Source organism: Bos indicus, chromosome 5 (assembly GCF_029378745.1).
Source record: "Bos indicus isolate NIAB-ARS_2022 breed Sahiwal x Tharparkar chromosome 5, NIAB-ARS_B.indTharparkar_mat_pri_1.0, whole genome shotgun sequence".
In the NCBI taxonomy this organism is placed as follows: Eukaryota; Metazoa; Chordata; class Mammalia; order Artiodactyla; family Bovidae; genus Bos; species Bos indicus.
Genome location: NC_091764.1, coordinates 119,065,598 through 119,082,786, shown reverse-complemented (window position 1 = coordinate 119,082,786; position 17,189 = coordinate 119,065,598). Strand labels below are relative to the sequence as shown.

The 17,189-nt window shown below is 57.1% G+C and overlaps 1 long non-coding RNA gene across 2 annotated transcripts; it reads left to right on the top strand.

Annotated features, from left to right (window-relative positions):
- Positions 1-10,850: 10,850 nt before the first annotated feature.
- On the top strand, positions 10,851-16,534 carry LOC139183020 (uncharacterized). Of its 2 annotated transcripts, XR_011566500.1 has the most exons (4): positions 10,851-10,900; positions 11,776-11,910; positions 13,209-13,308; positions 16,032-16,534. It is a non-coding gene; the product is annotated as an uncharacterized lncRNA (long non-coding RNA). The 2 variants fall into 2 exon arrangements; XR_011566499.1 differs by lacking the exon at positions 10,851-10,900 and having other exon boundaries at positions 11,536-11,910.
- The last annotated feature ends 655 nt before the right edge of the window (positions 16,535-17,189 follow it).

Genomic DNA, 17,189 nt, shown 5'->3' with positions numbered 1-17,189 from the left:
TGGTTCCTGTGGTCTCAGCAAGTCCCCCCTCCTTTCCAGGATGCCCCCATCCACTCTGCTTTCTGTGTCCTGGTGGGGCTTCCCGGGGCAGGGCTGGTCTCCTGGAAGGGAGGACAAATCCGCCTGCTTCCTAATGGGGCGCCCACATCTCCCAAGCATCTTCCAGGGAAATCACCCCTAGTATCAGAATCAAAGTCCAGTGCTGCTGACCGGGGGGGTTGGCTGCCAGGGGCTGCTGGGCAGCTCTCTCTCTCCCGAGACCCCGGGCACATCCCGGCCAGGCTGCCTCTGCAGGGGATGCAGCTTGTGCACCTAGACCCAGGAGAGTCTAGATCGAGGCGTGTGCTCCAAAGGGGAAACGCACCCCGAGTTCAGAGACACTGCAAAAAGGCTGGACTAGACCATGCATCAGTTTTTAAATTGGGTACATATTGAAATGATAATATTGGATAATTGGAGTTGAAATGATAATTGGATAATTAGATTAAATGAAAGAGATGATTAAAATATAAATATTTCACCTGTTTTCCCTCGCTGAGTGTGACCTGCAGAAAATTTTAGATTATACAGTTGGCTGGTAGCCTGGTCCCCTCAGACGGCGTGGGTCTCCCGGGCGGGGCAGGGCCCGTGGCGTCAGATTCATGGGGGCCCTCAGCTCTCACAGCTTCTGACGCACCCAGGTGACAAAGGAACGGGTGACCTGTCCCAGTCGTCTCCCATCTCCGGGGAAGGACGCGGAGGGAGCTTCCTTTAAGGCCTTGGACGCAGAGGAGCAGGCACCCCAGACAGTCTGCAAGCCGACCCTGCAGGTGCTGTCTGAGCCCCGGGAATGTCAGACAGGGGGCTCCTCCAGGAGGAGGGCACCACACAACTGCAAATCCAGCTTGGGCTGCCTCCACGATGGAAGCTTTGTGCTCCAACCTCGTGGCACCGGCATCGAAGCTCACGGTCAGCTGGATGGAAGGAATAGGAGGACACATGCCTCACAGACCCTGGTGCCCGCCGTGACTGCCCGCCGCGACGTGCACCTGCAGAGCCAGGTTCAGGGGTGCCCGCTGTGACTGCCCGCTGTGACCTGGGCCTGCGGAGCCACAGTTTTGGGGGTGAACATGCTGCCCCCGCACTTACGCAGCCTTGGCCTTCCCAGGGTCTTGTCTGCACACCTGGGCCCCACTTTCCTGGCCTCAGATAAGGTCTGCCTATTGCTGCTCTGCACACCAGCTCTTACAAGCTCCAACCCAGAAAGGACCCCATGCTCTGCCCGTCTCAGCCCACGGAAGGAAGTAGAAGTCGCAGCCCGTGGAAGAGGGAAGGAACTCCTCTTCCTCAGAGCTGGCCGAGTGGTCTGGGGTGAGTAGAGAACCACCAGGGGCTCAGGGAGCAGGACATGTCCCTTCACAGTTGTGCAGGTCCTCCAGCCAGGGAGGCAGAAGGGCTGGGCCACGCCTGGCTCTCGGTTTGGGCTTAATTCAACTGCGGTGAGAGCCCAGGTCATACGCTGATGACCTTTACCTACCAGCGATTTCTCCAGCAGCTTCTATAAAATAGCCATGGTGGTTGTCTGAGTTTCTGCGTCCATCTCTGCAGAGTGTCTGGAGAGTTAGATGGTTCTGACTTTTACAATGGACCTACTGGGTTTGGAGCTGGCATCCAGTAACTATGGGCTTCCCTGAAGGCTCAGGTGGTAAGGAATCCACCTGCAATGCAAGAGACCTGAGTTCAATCCCTGGGTCAGGAAGATCCCCTGGAGGAGGAAATGGCAACCCACTCCAGTATTCTTGCCTGGAAAATTCCATGGACAGAGAAGCCTAGCGGGCTAGTCCATGGGGTCCCAAAGAGTCAGACACAACTGAGCGATTAAACTTTCACTTTCCAGTAACCATGGAGACTTTTGTCTTGGGACCCCACTTCCTGTCGGTAGAATGGACTTCTAGCAGCATCTCCTAGCAGGGCTCGGAGGACTCAGCCACATGGTGCCCACAAGCCCCTGGGAACAGAGACAGACAGACAGAGGTTGGTTCTTCTTTCCACGGATGCTTTAGAAACAGACCCACATGGCCAGGCCTCCCACTCCTGATGTCAGGAATGACTGTGGGAAAGGCAGGCTGGTCATCTGCAGATCCTTCCAGACAGAGGATGGCATCTGAGCCCATGAAAGAAAATAAAGACCCAAAATCACCTCTGAAGTTAGGCGAACAGTAACAGAGAAAGCAAATTAATGGTTTAAGGAAATGTTTAAAAATAGAAAACTAATAACTATTAATTTTAAAATAAATTAATTAGGCAAGCTTGAAAGAATGCCATTTTTTCCTGAGCTGTCAGCGATGAGGAACTAACAGTGCCTCACAGATGACACTATAAATTTCGCTTATATTCTAGTGATTAAGCCAAAGTGATTTATTGGAGTTTTATGAGGGCATTTTCCCTCTGTAACTTAAAACACAGACTGTATCAAAAGCGCCCACTTACTGCCGTTATTCCAACACTGGTTATATTCTGTTCTCTTATTTTGTGATTTATAACTTTGTTTTTCTCAAGATTCTAATCTTAACACTGTTGGTGTGCTGCGTGTGTTAAGTCGCCTCAGTCGTATCCAATTCTTCACGACTCCGTGGACTGTAGCCCGCCAGGCTCCTCTGCCCATGGGGTTCTCCAGGCAAGAATTCAGGAGCAGGTTGCCACGCCCTCCTCCAGGGTACACGCAAAGGTATTTTTTAGGAAAAAAATTATTAATACGAGAAACAGTGACAGGTTGGAGAGGTGTTCTATTTGAGTGTGTGCGAGTGTGTCGGTGCGCTCCTGGGTTAGATGCTCTCTGCTGGTGGGATCTGCCCCGGAAGGTGCGGAAGTTAGCCCCGCCCTCCGTTAGCCCCGCCCTCCGTTAGCCCCGCCCCCGTCACCCCCAGCACCTCCCCCGCTCGTATAGTCACGCCGCTGACACTTACGCTACTGTCGTAAGGTCCGTCATTGCCAAGTTTGTTTCACCGTCACTCTACACCAAGTATTCTTCCTCCATCGACTTGTTTGCTGTGGCCCAGCCATCATTAGGAGAAGGCAATGGCACCCCACTCCAGTACTTTCACCTGGAAAATCCCGTGGATGGAGGAGGAGCCTGGTGGGCTGCAGTCCAAGGGGTCGCTAAGAGTCGGACACGACTGAGCAACTTCACTTTCACTTTCCCTTTCATGCATTGGAGAAGGAAATGGCAACCTACTCCAGCGTTCTTGCATGGAGAATCTCAGGGACGGGGGAGCCTGGTGGGCTGCCGTCTATGGGGTTGCACAGAGTCAGACACGACTGAAGCGACTTAGCAGCAGCAGCAGCCATCAGCTGGACCAAATGCCTCCCCGAGACATTCATATCTCCCGAGCTTCTGTTTAGGTGGGACTTGATTCACTTTGAGCACACAGAATCCTTTCTCACATGTCCGTCTTCGTATATAAAGAAACTTGGTTTTAGATCGACTGTACCCCATTCCCCACTGACCCTCAGCAGGCTCGCTCCTGTGCCTACACGGGAGGGCACGGGGCAGGGGATGTGCCCAGCCCAGCAGACAGCGAGACCCAGAGTCTGAGCCGCAATCTCTCAGCTCGTCCATCCCTTGCGGTTGGAGCCCATCTCTCGCCTGGTGAGATTTCATCCCAAAGTATGTGTTTCCAGCAGAAAGCAGAATCCATTGTGTATTTCAGAATGACTGCGGTTGCCTTTACAGTTCTGGGAAGCTTTACTTTTCCGGCCAAGAACCGCACTGCCTTTTTCCTGGAAGGTGCCCCAAGCAGACAGAGAAACCACACCCTGTCCTTGGAGCTAACGTGCTCCCCCAGGAACTGGAATGTCCTCTCTCGCCCCGAGGGCGACGAGGTCACCAGGAGGCATCCTGTTCTCGGCCGATCTGGGTCAGCTCGCTGCGGTGCGCGCTCCCTTCTGATGGACGAGCCGGTTCTGTGCTTCAGGGGAAGATTTTTCTTCTGTTTTATTTTCGAGGGCATTTTTTTCACGTCGGGTATTGCGGATGGCCCACATGTGTTCCCCGACCGCTAGCCTCTCCAGGCGCTCAGCCCCACCTAACTGCCCTTTCGGCACAGATCTCTCCAAACAGATCTCAGCCACGCCCTCTGTCAACAGCTTAATTTTCTCACGTCTTTTCTATTCATCGCAGTTCTAATGAATATTCTGGTTTGCAAATTGTGGCACTTCTGTCTCGGTTCTTCTTCCGAGCTCAGAAATCTTCATCATTTTCCTATAATTTTCTAATCATCTCATCTCGAGCTCATGTCCTGTGGAAACAGTGTTCTAATTAAGCCTTTAACTAATTCACAGAAAGCTTCCCTGCGTGGGCTCTTCTTTGCTCCAGTTCGCTTTTATAAGTGTTTCTATTGTATTTCTTTTCTCATGTTGCCAATTTCTTTCTCCTCCTTCTTCCTCTTTTGCCAGTAAGCTCAAGCAGTTGCCAGACCGTTTTTTTCTCCTCTGATCCTTCCTGAAAGGCCTCCCTGGACGATTTGTTCTCAGACAGTATAGCAGGACTTGCCTTGACCCCAGCTCACTGGAAGCCGTTTGCTTTTCCTTCTGGGAGATGGTTGGGCGGTTGGGTCCCTGCAGGTTTGTGCTGATGTTAGAGTAGACGGGGTTGGGAGGGAGGTGAAGGGTGATCCTCACACGAGCACCTGCACTCAGGTGGGGGTCCGCAATGCAGCCTTCTTCCTGTGAGATTTCTAACTAAACTTCAGCGGAGAAAGTGAGAGTGCTAGCCCTTCAGTCGTGTCCGACTCTGTGACTCTGTGGACTGTAGCCCGCCAGGCTCCTCTGTCTGCGGGATTCTCCAGGCAGGAATGCGGGAGTCAGTAGCCATACCCTTCTCCAGGGATGCTCCTGAGCCAGGGATGAAACCTGGGTCTCCTGCATCGCAGGCGGATTCTTTACCGTCTGAGCCACCAGGGAAGCCCCACTCCTCCAGTTACCTGGCATTTATTCTGTCTCTGAAGAAACCCCTCCCCTGTTCAGCTGCAACACTTGGAAAATGGTGAGTCCTCAGTGGCCCCTCTGCCTCCACTGGCATCCTCCACGGAAGGGCAGCGTTTCTGTTCTCAATAGTTTTTTAAAATTTACTTTTGATTGGAGGGTAGTTGCTTCACAATGTTGTGTTGGTTTCTGCCGTGCACCAGCACCAATCAGCTGTGAGTGCACACGCACCCCTGCCTCCCAGCTCCCACCTCCCAGCTCCCACCCCTCTAGGTTGTCACAGAGCTCCAGGTTTGAGCTCCTCGCCTCATAGCAGATTCCCTCTGGCTATCTGTTTTTCATGCCATAATCTATAGCTTTCCATGCTGCTCTCCTGATTCAGTCCACCCTCTCCTCCCCCCGCTGTGTCCACAGCTCTGTTCTCTGCATCTCCATTTGTTCTTATTCAGTCGCTCAGTCGTGTCCGACTCTCTGCGACCCCATGAACCACAGCACGCCAGGCCTCTCTGTCCATCACAAACTCCCGGAGTGTGCTCAAACTCATGTCCGTTGAGTCGGTGATGCCATCCAACCATCTCATCCTCTGTCGTCCCCTTCTCCTCCCACCTTCAATCTTTCCCAGCATCAGGGTCTTTTCCAACGAGTCAGTTCTTTGCATCAGGTGGCCAAAGTATTGGAGCGTCAGCATCAGTGCTCCCAGTGAATATTCAGGACTGATCTCCTTTAGGATTGATTGGTTTGATCTCCTTGCAGTTCAAGGGACTCCCAAGAGTCTTCTCCAACACCACAGTTCAAAAGCATCAATTCTTCTGCGCTCAGCCTTCTTTATGATCCAACTCTCACATCCATACATGACCACTGGAAAAACCATAGCTTTGACTAGATGGACCTTTGTCGGCAAAGTAATGTCTCTGCTTTTTAATATGCTGTCTAGGTTGGCTCAGACGGTAAAGCGTCTGTCTACAATGCAGGAGACCCGGGTTCGATCCCTGGGTTGGGAAGATCCCCTGGAGAAGGAAATGGCAATCTACTCCAGGACTATTGCCTGGAAAATCCCATGGACAGAGGAGCATGGTAGGCTACAGTCCATGGGGTTGCAAAGAGTTGGACATGAGTGAGGGACTTCACTTTTTCTTTCTTTCTTTCTAGGTTGGTCATAGCTTTTCTTCTAAGGAGCAAGTGTTTTTTAATTTATGGTGTCACCATCTGCAGTGACCATTTGCAGTAATTTTGAACCCCAAGAAAATAAAGTTTCTCACTGTTTCCACTGTTTCCCCATCTATTTGCCATGAAGTGATGGGACCGGATGCCATGATCTTAGTTTTTTGAATGCTGAGTTTTAAACCAGCTTTTTCTCTCCTCTTTCACTTTCATCAAGAGGCTCTTTTAGTTCTTCTTTGCTTTCAGCCATAAGGGTGGTGTCATCTGCATAATCTGAGGTTGTTAATATTCCTTCCAGCAATCTTGATTCCCGCTTGTGCTTCTTCCAGCCCGGCATTTCTTATGATGTACCCTGCACATAAGTTAAATAAGCAGGGTGACAATATACAGCCTTGACGTACTCCCTTTCCTATTTGGAACCAGTCTGTTGTTCCATGTCCAGTTCTAACTGTTGCTTCCTGACCTGCATACAGGTTTCTCAAGAGGCAGGTCAGGTGGTCTGGTATTCCCATCTCTTGAAGAATTTTCCACAGTTTGTTGTGATCCACACAGTCAAAGGCTTTAGCATAGTCAACGAAGCAGAAGTAGAAGTTTTTTCTGGAACTCTCTTGCTTTTTCAATGATCTAACAGATGTTGGCAACTTTTCCCCTGGTTCCTCTGCCTTTTCTAAATCCAGCTTAGACATACAGAAGTTCTCAGTTCATGTACTGTTGAAGCCTGACTTTGAGGATTTGGGGCCTGACCTTGCCAGCATGTGAAATGAGTGCAATAACACCTCCATTGCTGCCCTGAAATCAGGTTCACCAGATCCATCTTTACAGATCCCATGTGTTGATAAACGGTATTTGTCTTTCTCTTTCTGACTACTTGACTCTGTACAACAGGCTCCGGGTCACTGGGGGCGCACGTGACTTTTTCTCTAGTAGTTCCTGCCTTCACTTTCCTCGGGCTGTCTCTGCACTTCTGTCCACCTCTGTCCACATGTGGGAATGTTCTGGGGTCGTGGACCCCAGACCGCGTCTGCTCGATGGGACAGGGTGGGAAAGTGTCAGGAGATACATCAGAATCTGTTACTTTGGGGGAGCCACGGATTTTCAAAATTCATACAGTGCCTTGCGGGCTCCCTCTTCCCCTAATGCAGCGGCTACAGTTTTATAATAATTATATCATGCCAACCCTTCATTGCTTGGCTTTGCGCCCCTGGTAACAGGCGCAGCCCCGGCCCCACGACTGTGTGGTCCTCCTGGCTCAGCCCTCCCCTCCAGGCACCCTAGTAGAGCGCCGTGAGCCGCCCACCCCTTCCTGACATTTGCCTCCGCCCCCGACACCCCCAAGCTGCCGTCCACATTCCTGGGCCAAACAGCCATGTCCTTTAATGGGCAGCAGCCGATCCTCTGTCCGCGACCTCAGATCCACTGCGACGCAGGCACTTTCAGGACCACGTGTTGAAACTTCCCCACCTCTGTTCCCAGGATCTGTTTTCGCCCCGTGAGACGGTGCCTTGTGAGGCAGGGGAACTGGGCCCCGACGCCAGCCGCTGCTGGCGGTGCCTCCTCTGTCCACCGGCGCATCTGTGAAACATCTCCAGGCAGAACTGGGGAGGATTAAGTGAGACAGTAGGTTTCAAACACCCGGCACAAAGCACGTGATGAAAGAACCCGTGTCCCGACCTCTTCGGGCCCACAGCCCAGGAAGGCACCCCGCCTCTGCCAGCTCAGGAACAAGCGTTCCCCATGTTTGGAGCTGATGCAGGCTCTGCTCCACGGTCCCCGCCCTGCCTTCTAGTCCTGCTCTGTCTGATTCTCCCGGAGTCTTTTGTCCGCTCCCCAGTAGACTGATCTCCCTGGAGGAGAGGCCCATGTTACACCCCCAAACACCTCTCCTGACTTGCAATGGGCCCCAGGAGACATACAGGACACGAGAGCCCGCTCTGGTCACCTGACTCCCCTGCATACACGCCCCACATGCAACAGTCCCACCAGTGGGGCTCAGGAAGGCTGAGAGATGTACACGCTTGCAGAGGACAGCCAGCAGGTCAGGATGCACCGCCATCCCCACCACAGCCGCTCGGCGACCGTGTGGCCAGGCGTCCCACCAGGTCTGAGACAGGAGCAGAGTCAGGACCCCGAGGGGCAGCCGCTGCAGTTCTTGTCAGGACAGACGCTGGGGCACGGCCCTCGGGGGAGAGAAGTCAGGATGCTTGGATGTGGGCCACCAGTTCAGAGAGGGCTTCCTGGGGAGGGAGGGGCTTCGGAGGTGACTTGGCTCAGCCGGTAAAGAATCTGCCTGCAACGCAGAGACCAGGGTTCCATCCCTGGGTTGAGAAGATTCCCTGGAGAAGGGAAAGGCTATCCATTCTATTCTGGCCTGGAGATTTCCATGGACTATACAGTCCATCGGGTTGCAAACAGTTGGACACGACTGAGTGCCTTTCACTTTCATACATATTTGGAGCTCCAGAGCATCTTGGTGGACCAGGTTCTCAACTTCCCCGACTCAGTGTGTTCCCCCGTGACAGGTTGGTGACAACCGGCATCACTCCCCTCGAAGTTCGTTGGGAGCGTCAGTTGAGGTAATCTAGGTAGAGCACCTGTGACCGGGGCACAGAACTCAATACGTGTGTCATCTGGATGAGTGACGGGCGATGCAGGAGAGAGAAATGATACAGGGGGAGAGCCGGACGAGAGGATGGATGGGTGGGTGGATTTCTAGTTTAGGCAGGTCCCATACCGGGCAACAAGGAAGCAGTAATGTGTAAAAACAGATGCAATCTCTATTCTCATGGAGTTTGCAGCATAGCAGGATGAGTAGACATTATTCAAATAACCACACAGGCAAATGTGGACATGAGGCTGTCCTGTCCGCAGGAGAGCTTCACAGCTTTGTGAGGCTCCATTGAGGGGGACCTAACCTGGTCTGTGAGACCAGGAAGTGCCCCCAGATGGGATGATTTGAGCCCAAAGGCGTGTGGGCAGAGAGAAGGGTTAGCATTTCCAGCTTATGTGGGGCATCCCTGGGGTGGGTGCAGCGGGCAGAGCAAGGAGCGGGCTGAAGACGACTCCAGAGCTGCAGAGACGGGCGGACGCAGAACTGGCCAACCTGGTGCTCCAGGGACGCGGAGCGGGTGAGGGTCTGGCAGGAGTCGGGCCCGGCGCCCGGGTTTCTGGCCTGGTCTATGGGGCGACCTCGCTGCTATTCCCTGGGAGAGGGGAGACTCAGGAGCTGGGTTTGGGTGTGAGAAGGCTGGGCACCGTGAGACAGCCCCGAGGGGCTCCCGGGAAGGCATGGAGCTCAGGGCAGGTGGGAAGGTCTGCACGTGGTCCGCGCTCGAGGCTGCAGGGCCTGGTGAGGTCACTCAGAGAGGGCGTAGGAGACGGGAAGGACGAGGTGGTCTCGTCACCCTGGAGGGCCTCCGTCACCCAGGGGCTGGCAGGAGAGGCAGTGCAGCCAGGGGCAGAAGGAGCCCAAGGAGCCATTGGGAGGGACTGCGAAAGTTGTGGGGGGAGGGAGCTGGGGATGGGGTGGGCAGGTGGGTCTGGGGTCGTGGCTGCACATGGGGGAGCAGGCAGAGAGGGTCCCGTGTCTGCTGCTCACGGACACGGACATGCATCCGAGCCGAGGCACCTCCCCAGATGTGTGCTCTGGAACCTTCTAGCTCTCCAGCCACCCCGGTCTGCTCACTGCCAGGAGCACTCAGAGGGGGGTTTTGCCCTGTGCAAAAACACTCTTTTCTTTGTGGCCCTTGAACCCTTCAGTCCTTGGGACACTTAGAGGATGCAACCTCAATGTCCTAGTGGTTGTGGAACCAATTAATACAGAATCCTGTGTCGTATGTTGCTTACCGGCTCTTGGTCAAGGCTTCGAACGGGGGTCTTGTTCATACATGCGCGGGCATGCGTGTGTTTTATTTCTCCTCTCAGCCAAATCACCCACTTAAAATCTGTATTTCAGTGACTTCCCTGGTGGTCCAGTGGCTAAGATGTTGTGCTCCCAATGCAGGGGGCCCAGGTTTGACCCCTGGTCAGTGAACTACATCCCCCGTGTGAAACTAAGACAGAGCAAGGAGCGGGCTGAAGTGCAGCAAAAAAAAACCAACCAACAAAACTATATTTCATTTCTCTTCCAATTGATGCATCACACACACACAAATCCCCTAACGTACTATTACACAATGCTGATTATAATCTCCGTAAGTCCTGATCTCGGAGAAGGCAATGGCAACCCACTCCAGTACTCTTGCCTGGAAAATCCCATGGACAGAGGAGCCTGGTAGGCTGCTGTCTATGGGGTCGCATAGAGTCGAACACGACTGAGCGACTTCACTTTCACTTTTCACTTTTCATGCATTGGAGAAGGAAATGGCAACCCACTCCAGTGTTCTTGCCTGGAGAATCCCAGGGAGGGCGGAGCCTAGTGGGCTGCTGTCTGTGAGGTCGCACAGAGTCCGACATGACTGAAGCGCCTTAGCAGCAGAAGCAGCAGCAAGTCCTGATCTTACAGCGATCACAGCAACCACAGCTGTAACCGCTGTCCTGTGGGGATGGAGGGCCCCGGTCCCTGCAGACGACTCGCTTGGGGCCTTGGGTCTGCCCGGAGCCCACAGGCTGTCCTCCAACCCCGGGGCCCAGACGGAGACCAGCCGCACCCACCCAGGTCTCAGCCTGCGCCTCCAGCCCCTCCCGCCGACCCCGCCCCTTCCCGCTGACCCCGCCCAGTCCAACGGCCACGCCGGGCCCTCCTCCCACCTGGTCCAGGAGCGTCAGAAGGGCGCACTCTGTAAGCAGGGCAGGGGGCTGAGCCCGCCACCTGTTCCTGCACGCCCCGCCCCCCCACCCAGCTTTCTCACTGACGGCTCTGCCTCTGAGGGCCTCTGTGCCTGGCCCGTCTCTACAGCAAGCGGGGTCCAAGGGGAATCTCACCCCCATTCAGCCAGAAGACCCTCTGAGTCTGAGTCTGAGCTGGAGGCCCAGCCCTCCTTCCATCTGGGAAGCTGCGGTGGGGTCCGTGTGGGGTCGGGACCAGCCCTAGGGGTGGGGGTAGGGAAAACAGCCCACCCACGAGGCTGCAGGGATGTCACGGCCGGACGGCTCCAGGCCTTCTGTGGACTCCGTCGCAGGAGTGAATACACTTAATGGTCACCAAGCCTCTAATTCCGTTGTTTTATGATATTAAAACCTGTAATTTCATAGAACTTAGCCCAGCGAGAAGTGCCCACCTAACACCCACTGCAATTCTCGGTCACTTGCCGAGGCTGACGGGGCTGGGGTCACCGCCTTGAGGCTATGCAGCCCCCTCCTCCTGCTGAGGAGGTCCAGCCAGGAGCAGGGGATGTGCAGACGGGGAGGGGGCAGAGATGGGAGTTGCAGGGCGGCAAGGGGAGCTCCGTGGGGCCCTCAGGACCAGCTGTTGGGTCCTGCGGTGCCCACGTGGAGTTGCACCTCCCAGGGGCTGCTGAAAGCCCGCCTGATGCTGTGAGGGTCTTGGCACAAACCAGGCCTCTCCCTGGGGGTTGACACAGGCCCCCCGGGGGAGAAAGCAGGGGAGGATGTGGAGCCTCCAGGCTGAGCAGTGGCTGGAGAGGCCACCTTGCCTGCCTCCCCCCCCAGGGTCACCGGGAACCTCCCTCCCACGCACACCCTCTGCGGTTGCAGCCTCCCTGTCTCCCTGGTGCCCCGAGGGGCCATGTGCCCTCGGGGATGACTACCGGGCCATCAGCGAGAGCAAGCAGCTGCCGAGCACTAAACCCTGTTTCTGGCCGTGAAGAGCAGGTCCTCCGAAGAACCTGGGTACGGTTCTCTCTGGGCTGACCCGAGTCCTGGTCCAGGGGCCTGGGCTCCGCTGCGTGCTTAGAGCCCCCCATCCCGTGGCTGTGATGGGAAGACGGGTACTTGGTGAGACCCCCAGGGCCCCACCTGCCCCACAGGCTCTGGTGCCACATGGATGCCCTCGGGCTTCGGGGGCAGCCCTGGGGGAGGGCTGCTGCTGCAGTGAACACCTAACAGGAAGCTGCCCGGTCACGCCTTCTGGACCCCGTCTGGGGCAGGAGCAGGAAGGGAGGTGATCTCGGGTGTCAAGGTGCGCTGGGGCAGGAGCCCAGGCACCCAGCCACACAGGGCCTTTCACTGTGCAGGCCTGGGGTCAGCGTGCCCTCCACCCACAGCAGGGACCCAGCTCCACCAAATCCCCCTCCTCCCCCCTGCCTTCCCCAGGCCCCCGGGGCCACGAGGGCGGCGGGCTCCGTGGCTCACCAGGAGGTCATGAGCGGTGCTCCCACGTGGTCCAGGGCGCACTCCCGTGGCCAGGACCGGCCGTGGGGCACGTGGAGCCGTGGGGCACGTGGAGCCATGGGGCACGTGGAGCCGGGCTCTGCAGGCCCAGTGGGTATGCGTCCCGGAGGCGACTTCCTGCCCGGGCTCCTCTCCTCTGAGTTTCAGAGAAGCCACAGGACACCTGCCCAGCTGGCAGGAGGGTGCTGCCCAGGGTGGGTGACCTGGGGTGGAGTCTCTCCTGGTGCTGTCCCCCAGGGCAGGTGACCCGGGGTGTGTGATGAGGTGGATGACAGGGTGGGTGATGGGGTGGGTGACGTGGCTGACCCAGGGTGGGTGACCCAGGGGGGGTGATGGGGTGGGTGACCTGGGGTGGGTGATGGGGTGGGTGACGGGGTGGGTGACCCGGGGTGGGCGACCCGGGGTGGGTGACCCAGAGGGGGTGATGGGGTGGGTGACGGAGTGGGTGACGGGGTGGGTGACCCAGGGGGGGTGATGGGGTGGGTGACGGAGTGGGTGACGGGGTGGGTGACCCAGGGTGGGTGACCTGGGGTGGGTGACCCGGGGTGGGTGACCCAGAGGGGGTGATGGGGTGGGTAATGGGGTGGCTGACCCAGGGTGGGTGACCTGGGGTGGGTGATGGGGTGGGTGACCCGGGATGGGGTCTCTCCTGGTGCCGTCCCCCAGGAGGAGGGAGGAGCGGGCCTAGGGGGCTGTGAGGGTCCGTGGTGAAGGGTCTCTGGGCATCTTTTTGGGCATCTAGGTCAGGGGGCCCATGATGCCCACTCACGCATGCCGTTCATGCCCCTTCCCTCCAGGCATCCGGGCACTGTTACCAGGACAAAGGCATCGATCTCGGCTGAGAGAACGCTGAGATGTATTGACAGAGAGGTTTGCATCGATCCAGCAGGAAGTAAGGTCGGTGGCCTCCTGGGCAGGTGCGCAAACCAACCCCTCGCCTAAGGCAGGGTCAGGATCCACTCCTCCTGGCCTCAGTCAGTGGCCTGGCCCCCACTGTCCACGCTTGAGGTTATTCCAGCCAGCAAGGCAGGGAGGCCAGTGAGCCAGTGAAAAAGCCCTGGTCTTGGGGGCCCAGGAGCCCAGGTCACGGGAGCCAAGGACAGGGGAACCCAGGATGCGGGGGCCCAGCACAAGGGGGCCCAGGAGCCTAGGTCACGGGGGGCCTAGGACATGGGGGCCCAGGGTGCGGGGCCCAGCATGCGGGGGCCCAGGACGTGGGGGCCCAGGTCGCAGCAGCCCAGGACACGGGCCTCGTGGGCCCGGGGACTGGCAGTCAGTCCAAGGCCGAGCACACAGCAGCTCTGGGCCCGGCCGACGCTTCCTCTCCAACTCAAAGCCCCTTTGTGAGCAGACAGCCTGCCTGCTGCCCCATACTCACTGCCCATGAGCAGAGCAGGCCAATGGACCACAGGGCCGGGTGGCCCAGCCCCAGAGCACGGCCCGGTCTGAGGGTGACCCTTCCCACGTGCCTCCCTTTAGGCCGGCTCCCTCCTGGAAAGTGGACATGGGGCTGCAGCTGGAAAGACCACCCCAGGGTCTCTACATCCTCCTCTCGTCTCAGACTGTCCCAGGGGAAGGGCGCCCAGGGAAGGACTGGGGCAAGGAGCCCCACTGCACCCGCTGTGGTCCAAAGAAAGCCCACGTTCCCTCTTGGAACTCGAAAGGGTACCCCTCTAGACAGACAGTGCTTGGCCGGACGGAAGCAGAGGTCAGTTCTGAACACTCTGCCACGTCCTGGGGTCTTAGATGGGTGCACTGGGGTCCAGGGGCCCCACACAGCCTTCGGGTACATTAATGTGCCCGGAGACTGTGTTTCCCAGACAAGCCGAGGCTTACCGCAGTGTTCCCCGCAGAACCATCTCAACGACAGGTGACCGGGGGCTGGAGGGGCACGTGTACGCAGCAGGGGAATCACCACGCTCTCCCCTGGCCTGGCAACGCTCACAACGCTCTGCAGGCCTTAGGCCCACAGAATGAGAGTCCAGCCCACGAGGGTGGGCAGGCGAGGCTGCAGGGGGCAGGGGGCACCCGGCCCCTGGACCCTGGGGACAGGACCCCGCTGTCCCTCTGTGGGGGCTCCGTTTGCTCAGGAGCTGCGTGAATGTGGACGAGGGCATGTCAGTAGATGCTCGCAGAGACGGGCTCACCTTGGGACAGAGCAGAGATTCGGAGATTCAGGGGCCGGTACATGCTCTGACGCAGCAGGCAGAGTATTTTCCCGACCCACCCACCTTTGCTCAGCAGCTTCTGACCCACACACTCGCTGTGTGCCCACCTCCTCCAGGGCCCCCTCCCGGCTGGGGGCTTTGAGGAGGGGCTGCCTGGCTGGCACGTACAAGGAGACAGGGAGAAAGCCAGAATCTAGGGGGCTGGAGGTAAGCACGATGGGAGTGAGCGCTTACGGTGAACAATGTCGGATTTGTGATCTCCAAAGCAGATTTAGCTTCGGGACCAGAGATCAGGCTTGATCACTCAAGAGCCTTTGTGCAGTAGAGTTTTATTAAAGAAGGACAAGGGACAGAGGAAGCTTCTGACACAAACATCAGAAGGGGGTGGAGAGTGCCCCATCCCTCGTCTTAGCAAGGGAGCCATATACTTTTAAATTGGTTATTGCAATAAATCAAAAGAATGTCTCAAGGTTGTAAAGATCTTACTAGACCCACTCCCATAGTACACATTTTAAGATAACAGGATTAGTCAGAAAGTTTTCACAAAGGAGAAACATGTCCTTAAGCGGGATACATTGCTGTTATATAATCCTTACTAAGGAATGTAGAAAAAGACGTTTGTCCTTTCCTCCTCTTTGAGAGCCCCAGACCCCTCTCTCCTCCTCGGGGACCCCGGACTTTTTACCAACCTGCCTTGGACTTGACTCTCCCAGGAGGTGGTGGCCCCGCAGGTCCAGGGCACCTGGGCTGGGCGGGAGTGGGGCTCGGCCCTGAGGAAAGAGGGAACGGCTGGGGTGTGAGCCGGACACACACAGAGCAAGGGGCGCCTCTGCTGGCTTCAGTGTTCTTTTTAATAAAGTTTTATTGGCATATAGCTGACTTACAGAATGTGTTAGTTTCAGGGTTCCAGCGTACGCCCACTCTTTTCCAGCCTCTTTTCCATATAGGTCATTACAGAGTCTCAGGCGCGCTCCCTGCGCGGTGCAGCAGGTCCTTATTGGTTGCCTGCTTTACATCTAGGGGTGTGTATGTGTCAGTTCCAGCCTCTGCAGGTGGAAGAGACACTTGTCTGCTCAGCAGTGCCAGAAGCGCTGGTTTGATGGAGGGGAGGAAGCTGAGATGACCCCAGGGAGACAGGACAAGGAGGACAGGTGTGGAGCCTGGAACCCCAGACTCCTCCCTCCCAGAGAGCAGCCCTGGGGCAGGAACTCTGATCCCCTGCTTCCTACACGGGGTGGGGCCTGAGGCCCAGAAAGCAGGTGATCCAGCCGTGAAGGGGGCACCAGGCAAGGGGGCCACAGACCCGGGGCAGCAGGGCCCGCAGATACCAGAGAGAGGCGGGGGAGTGGAGGGGGTCAGAGGGGAGAGGGGGGGAGAGATGCAGAAGGGAGGGAGCAGGGAGACCCTCGGGAAACTGAGCTCTGTTCAGAGTGCCCTGGCCTTCTGTTTCAGCGGTGTGTGGTCACCTGCCCGGGAATGAGACCCACTCCGTACGAGAGACGAGGGGGCTACAGACGACGGGGAGGCTCGGGGCTCCGAGGCTGCAGGACCCCCGGCCTGGGGTCACCGAGACAGCCTCCTTCCCCAGGATGAGCAGAGCGGCTGCAGAGTGGTGGGGAGAGGCCGCCCACGGAGGGGTGGGCGTGGACACGGCATGGCCCTGCCTGGCCCACCCACAGGGAGACACGCGGTGGAGCCCCCGGGGGTCTCCCAGGACCAGCTCCTCCCACCCCGACCTCAGGGGAAGAGCTGTGGTCATGGAAACCGCTTCATCGTCTGAATTTCAGAGCTGGGAATATTTGAGTCAATCAAGAAATTCAATTAGCGGAGTGACATGTTGTCACGCGTGGCTCTGCCGCCCCGCTTCCCATTTTCCGGGAGATAATTGGTGTATTTGCGACAAAACTGAAATTCAATATTTATCGGCTGCTGCTTTTCAATAAAGGAATACTCGGTTAGACCCTCTCCTTAGGATGTCATTTTTACTCAAACCTGCTGACACGCGTGTCCTGGTTCTGACCCCGCCAGTGACTCAGAGATGGGGGCGAGGCCAGGGGCACAGAGGCTCAGGCTGTGGAATCTGTGTCCACAAGGAGGGGGCAGGCAGCACCCTCAGAAAGGCCAGTATCCCGTGGGGGGCCAGGGCCCCCAGCCCAGGTCCCACCTCGTCACCCGCGTCCCGGTTGCACGGAGGAGAAGCTACCTGCTGATCCAGAGGGGCAGAGGAGCCGCGGCCAGCAGGGGCAGGGGGCTCCGGAAGGGTCAGGGCCCAGCTCCCGGGTATAAGTAAGGTCCGGGCCCGGGGTGGCCTCAGGACCGCAGGCAACAGTCCTGATCACAGACACGGAGGAGGCGGGTCTCACACGCTGTTCCTGCTCGGTGCAGCCACGGGAGGGTCGGGAGCGTGACCCCCGGATCATTTCATGACCACACACAGATGCCCCAGGCACCGTCCTGTGTGCGAGCTGTCACGGCTGTGGTCATCAGTTCTCTGGCTGTAAAGTTTGATCAAATAATAATAAACATACAGACCGCGTGCAGGCCGGAACTCTGTGAGGTTGCCTGGCTGCTCACGAGGTCCCCGGGACTTCCTCCTCCCTCCTGTCCCCC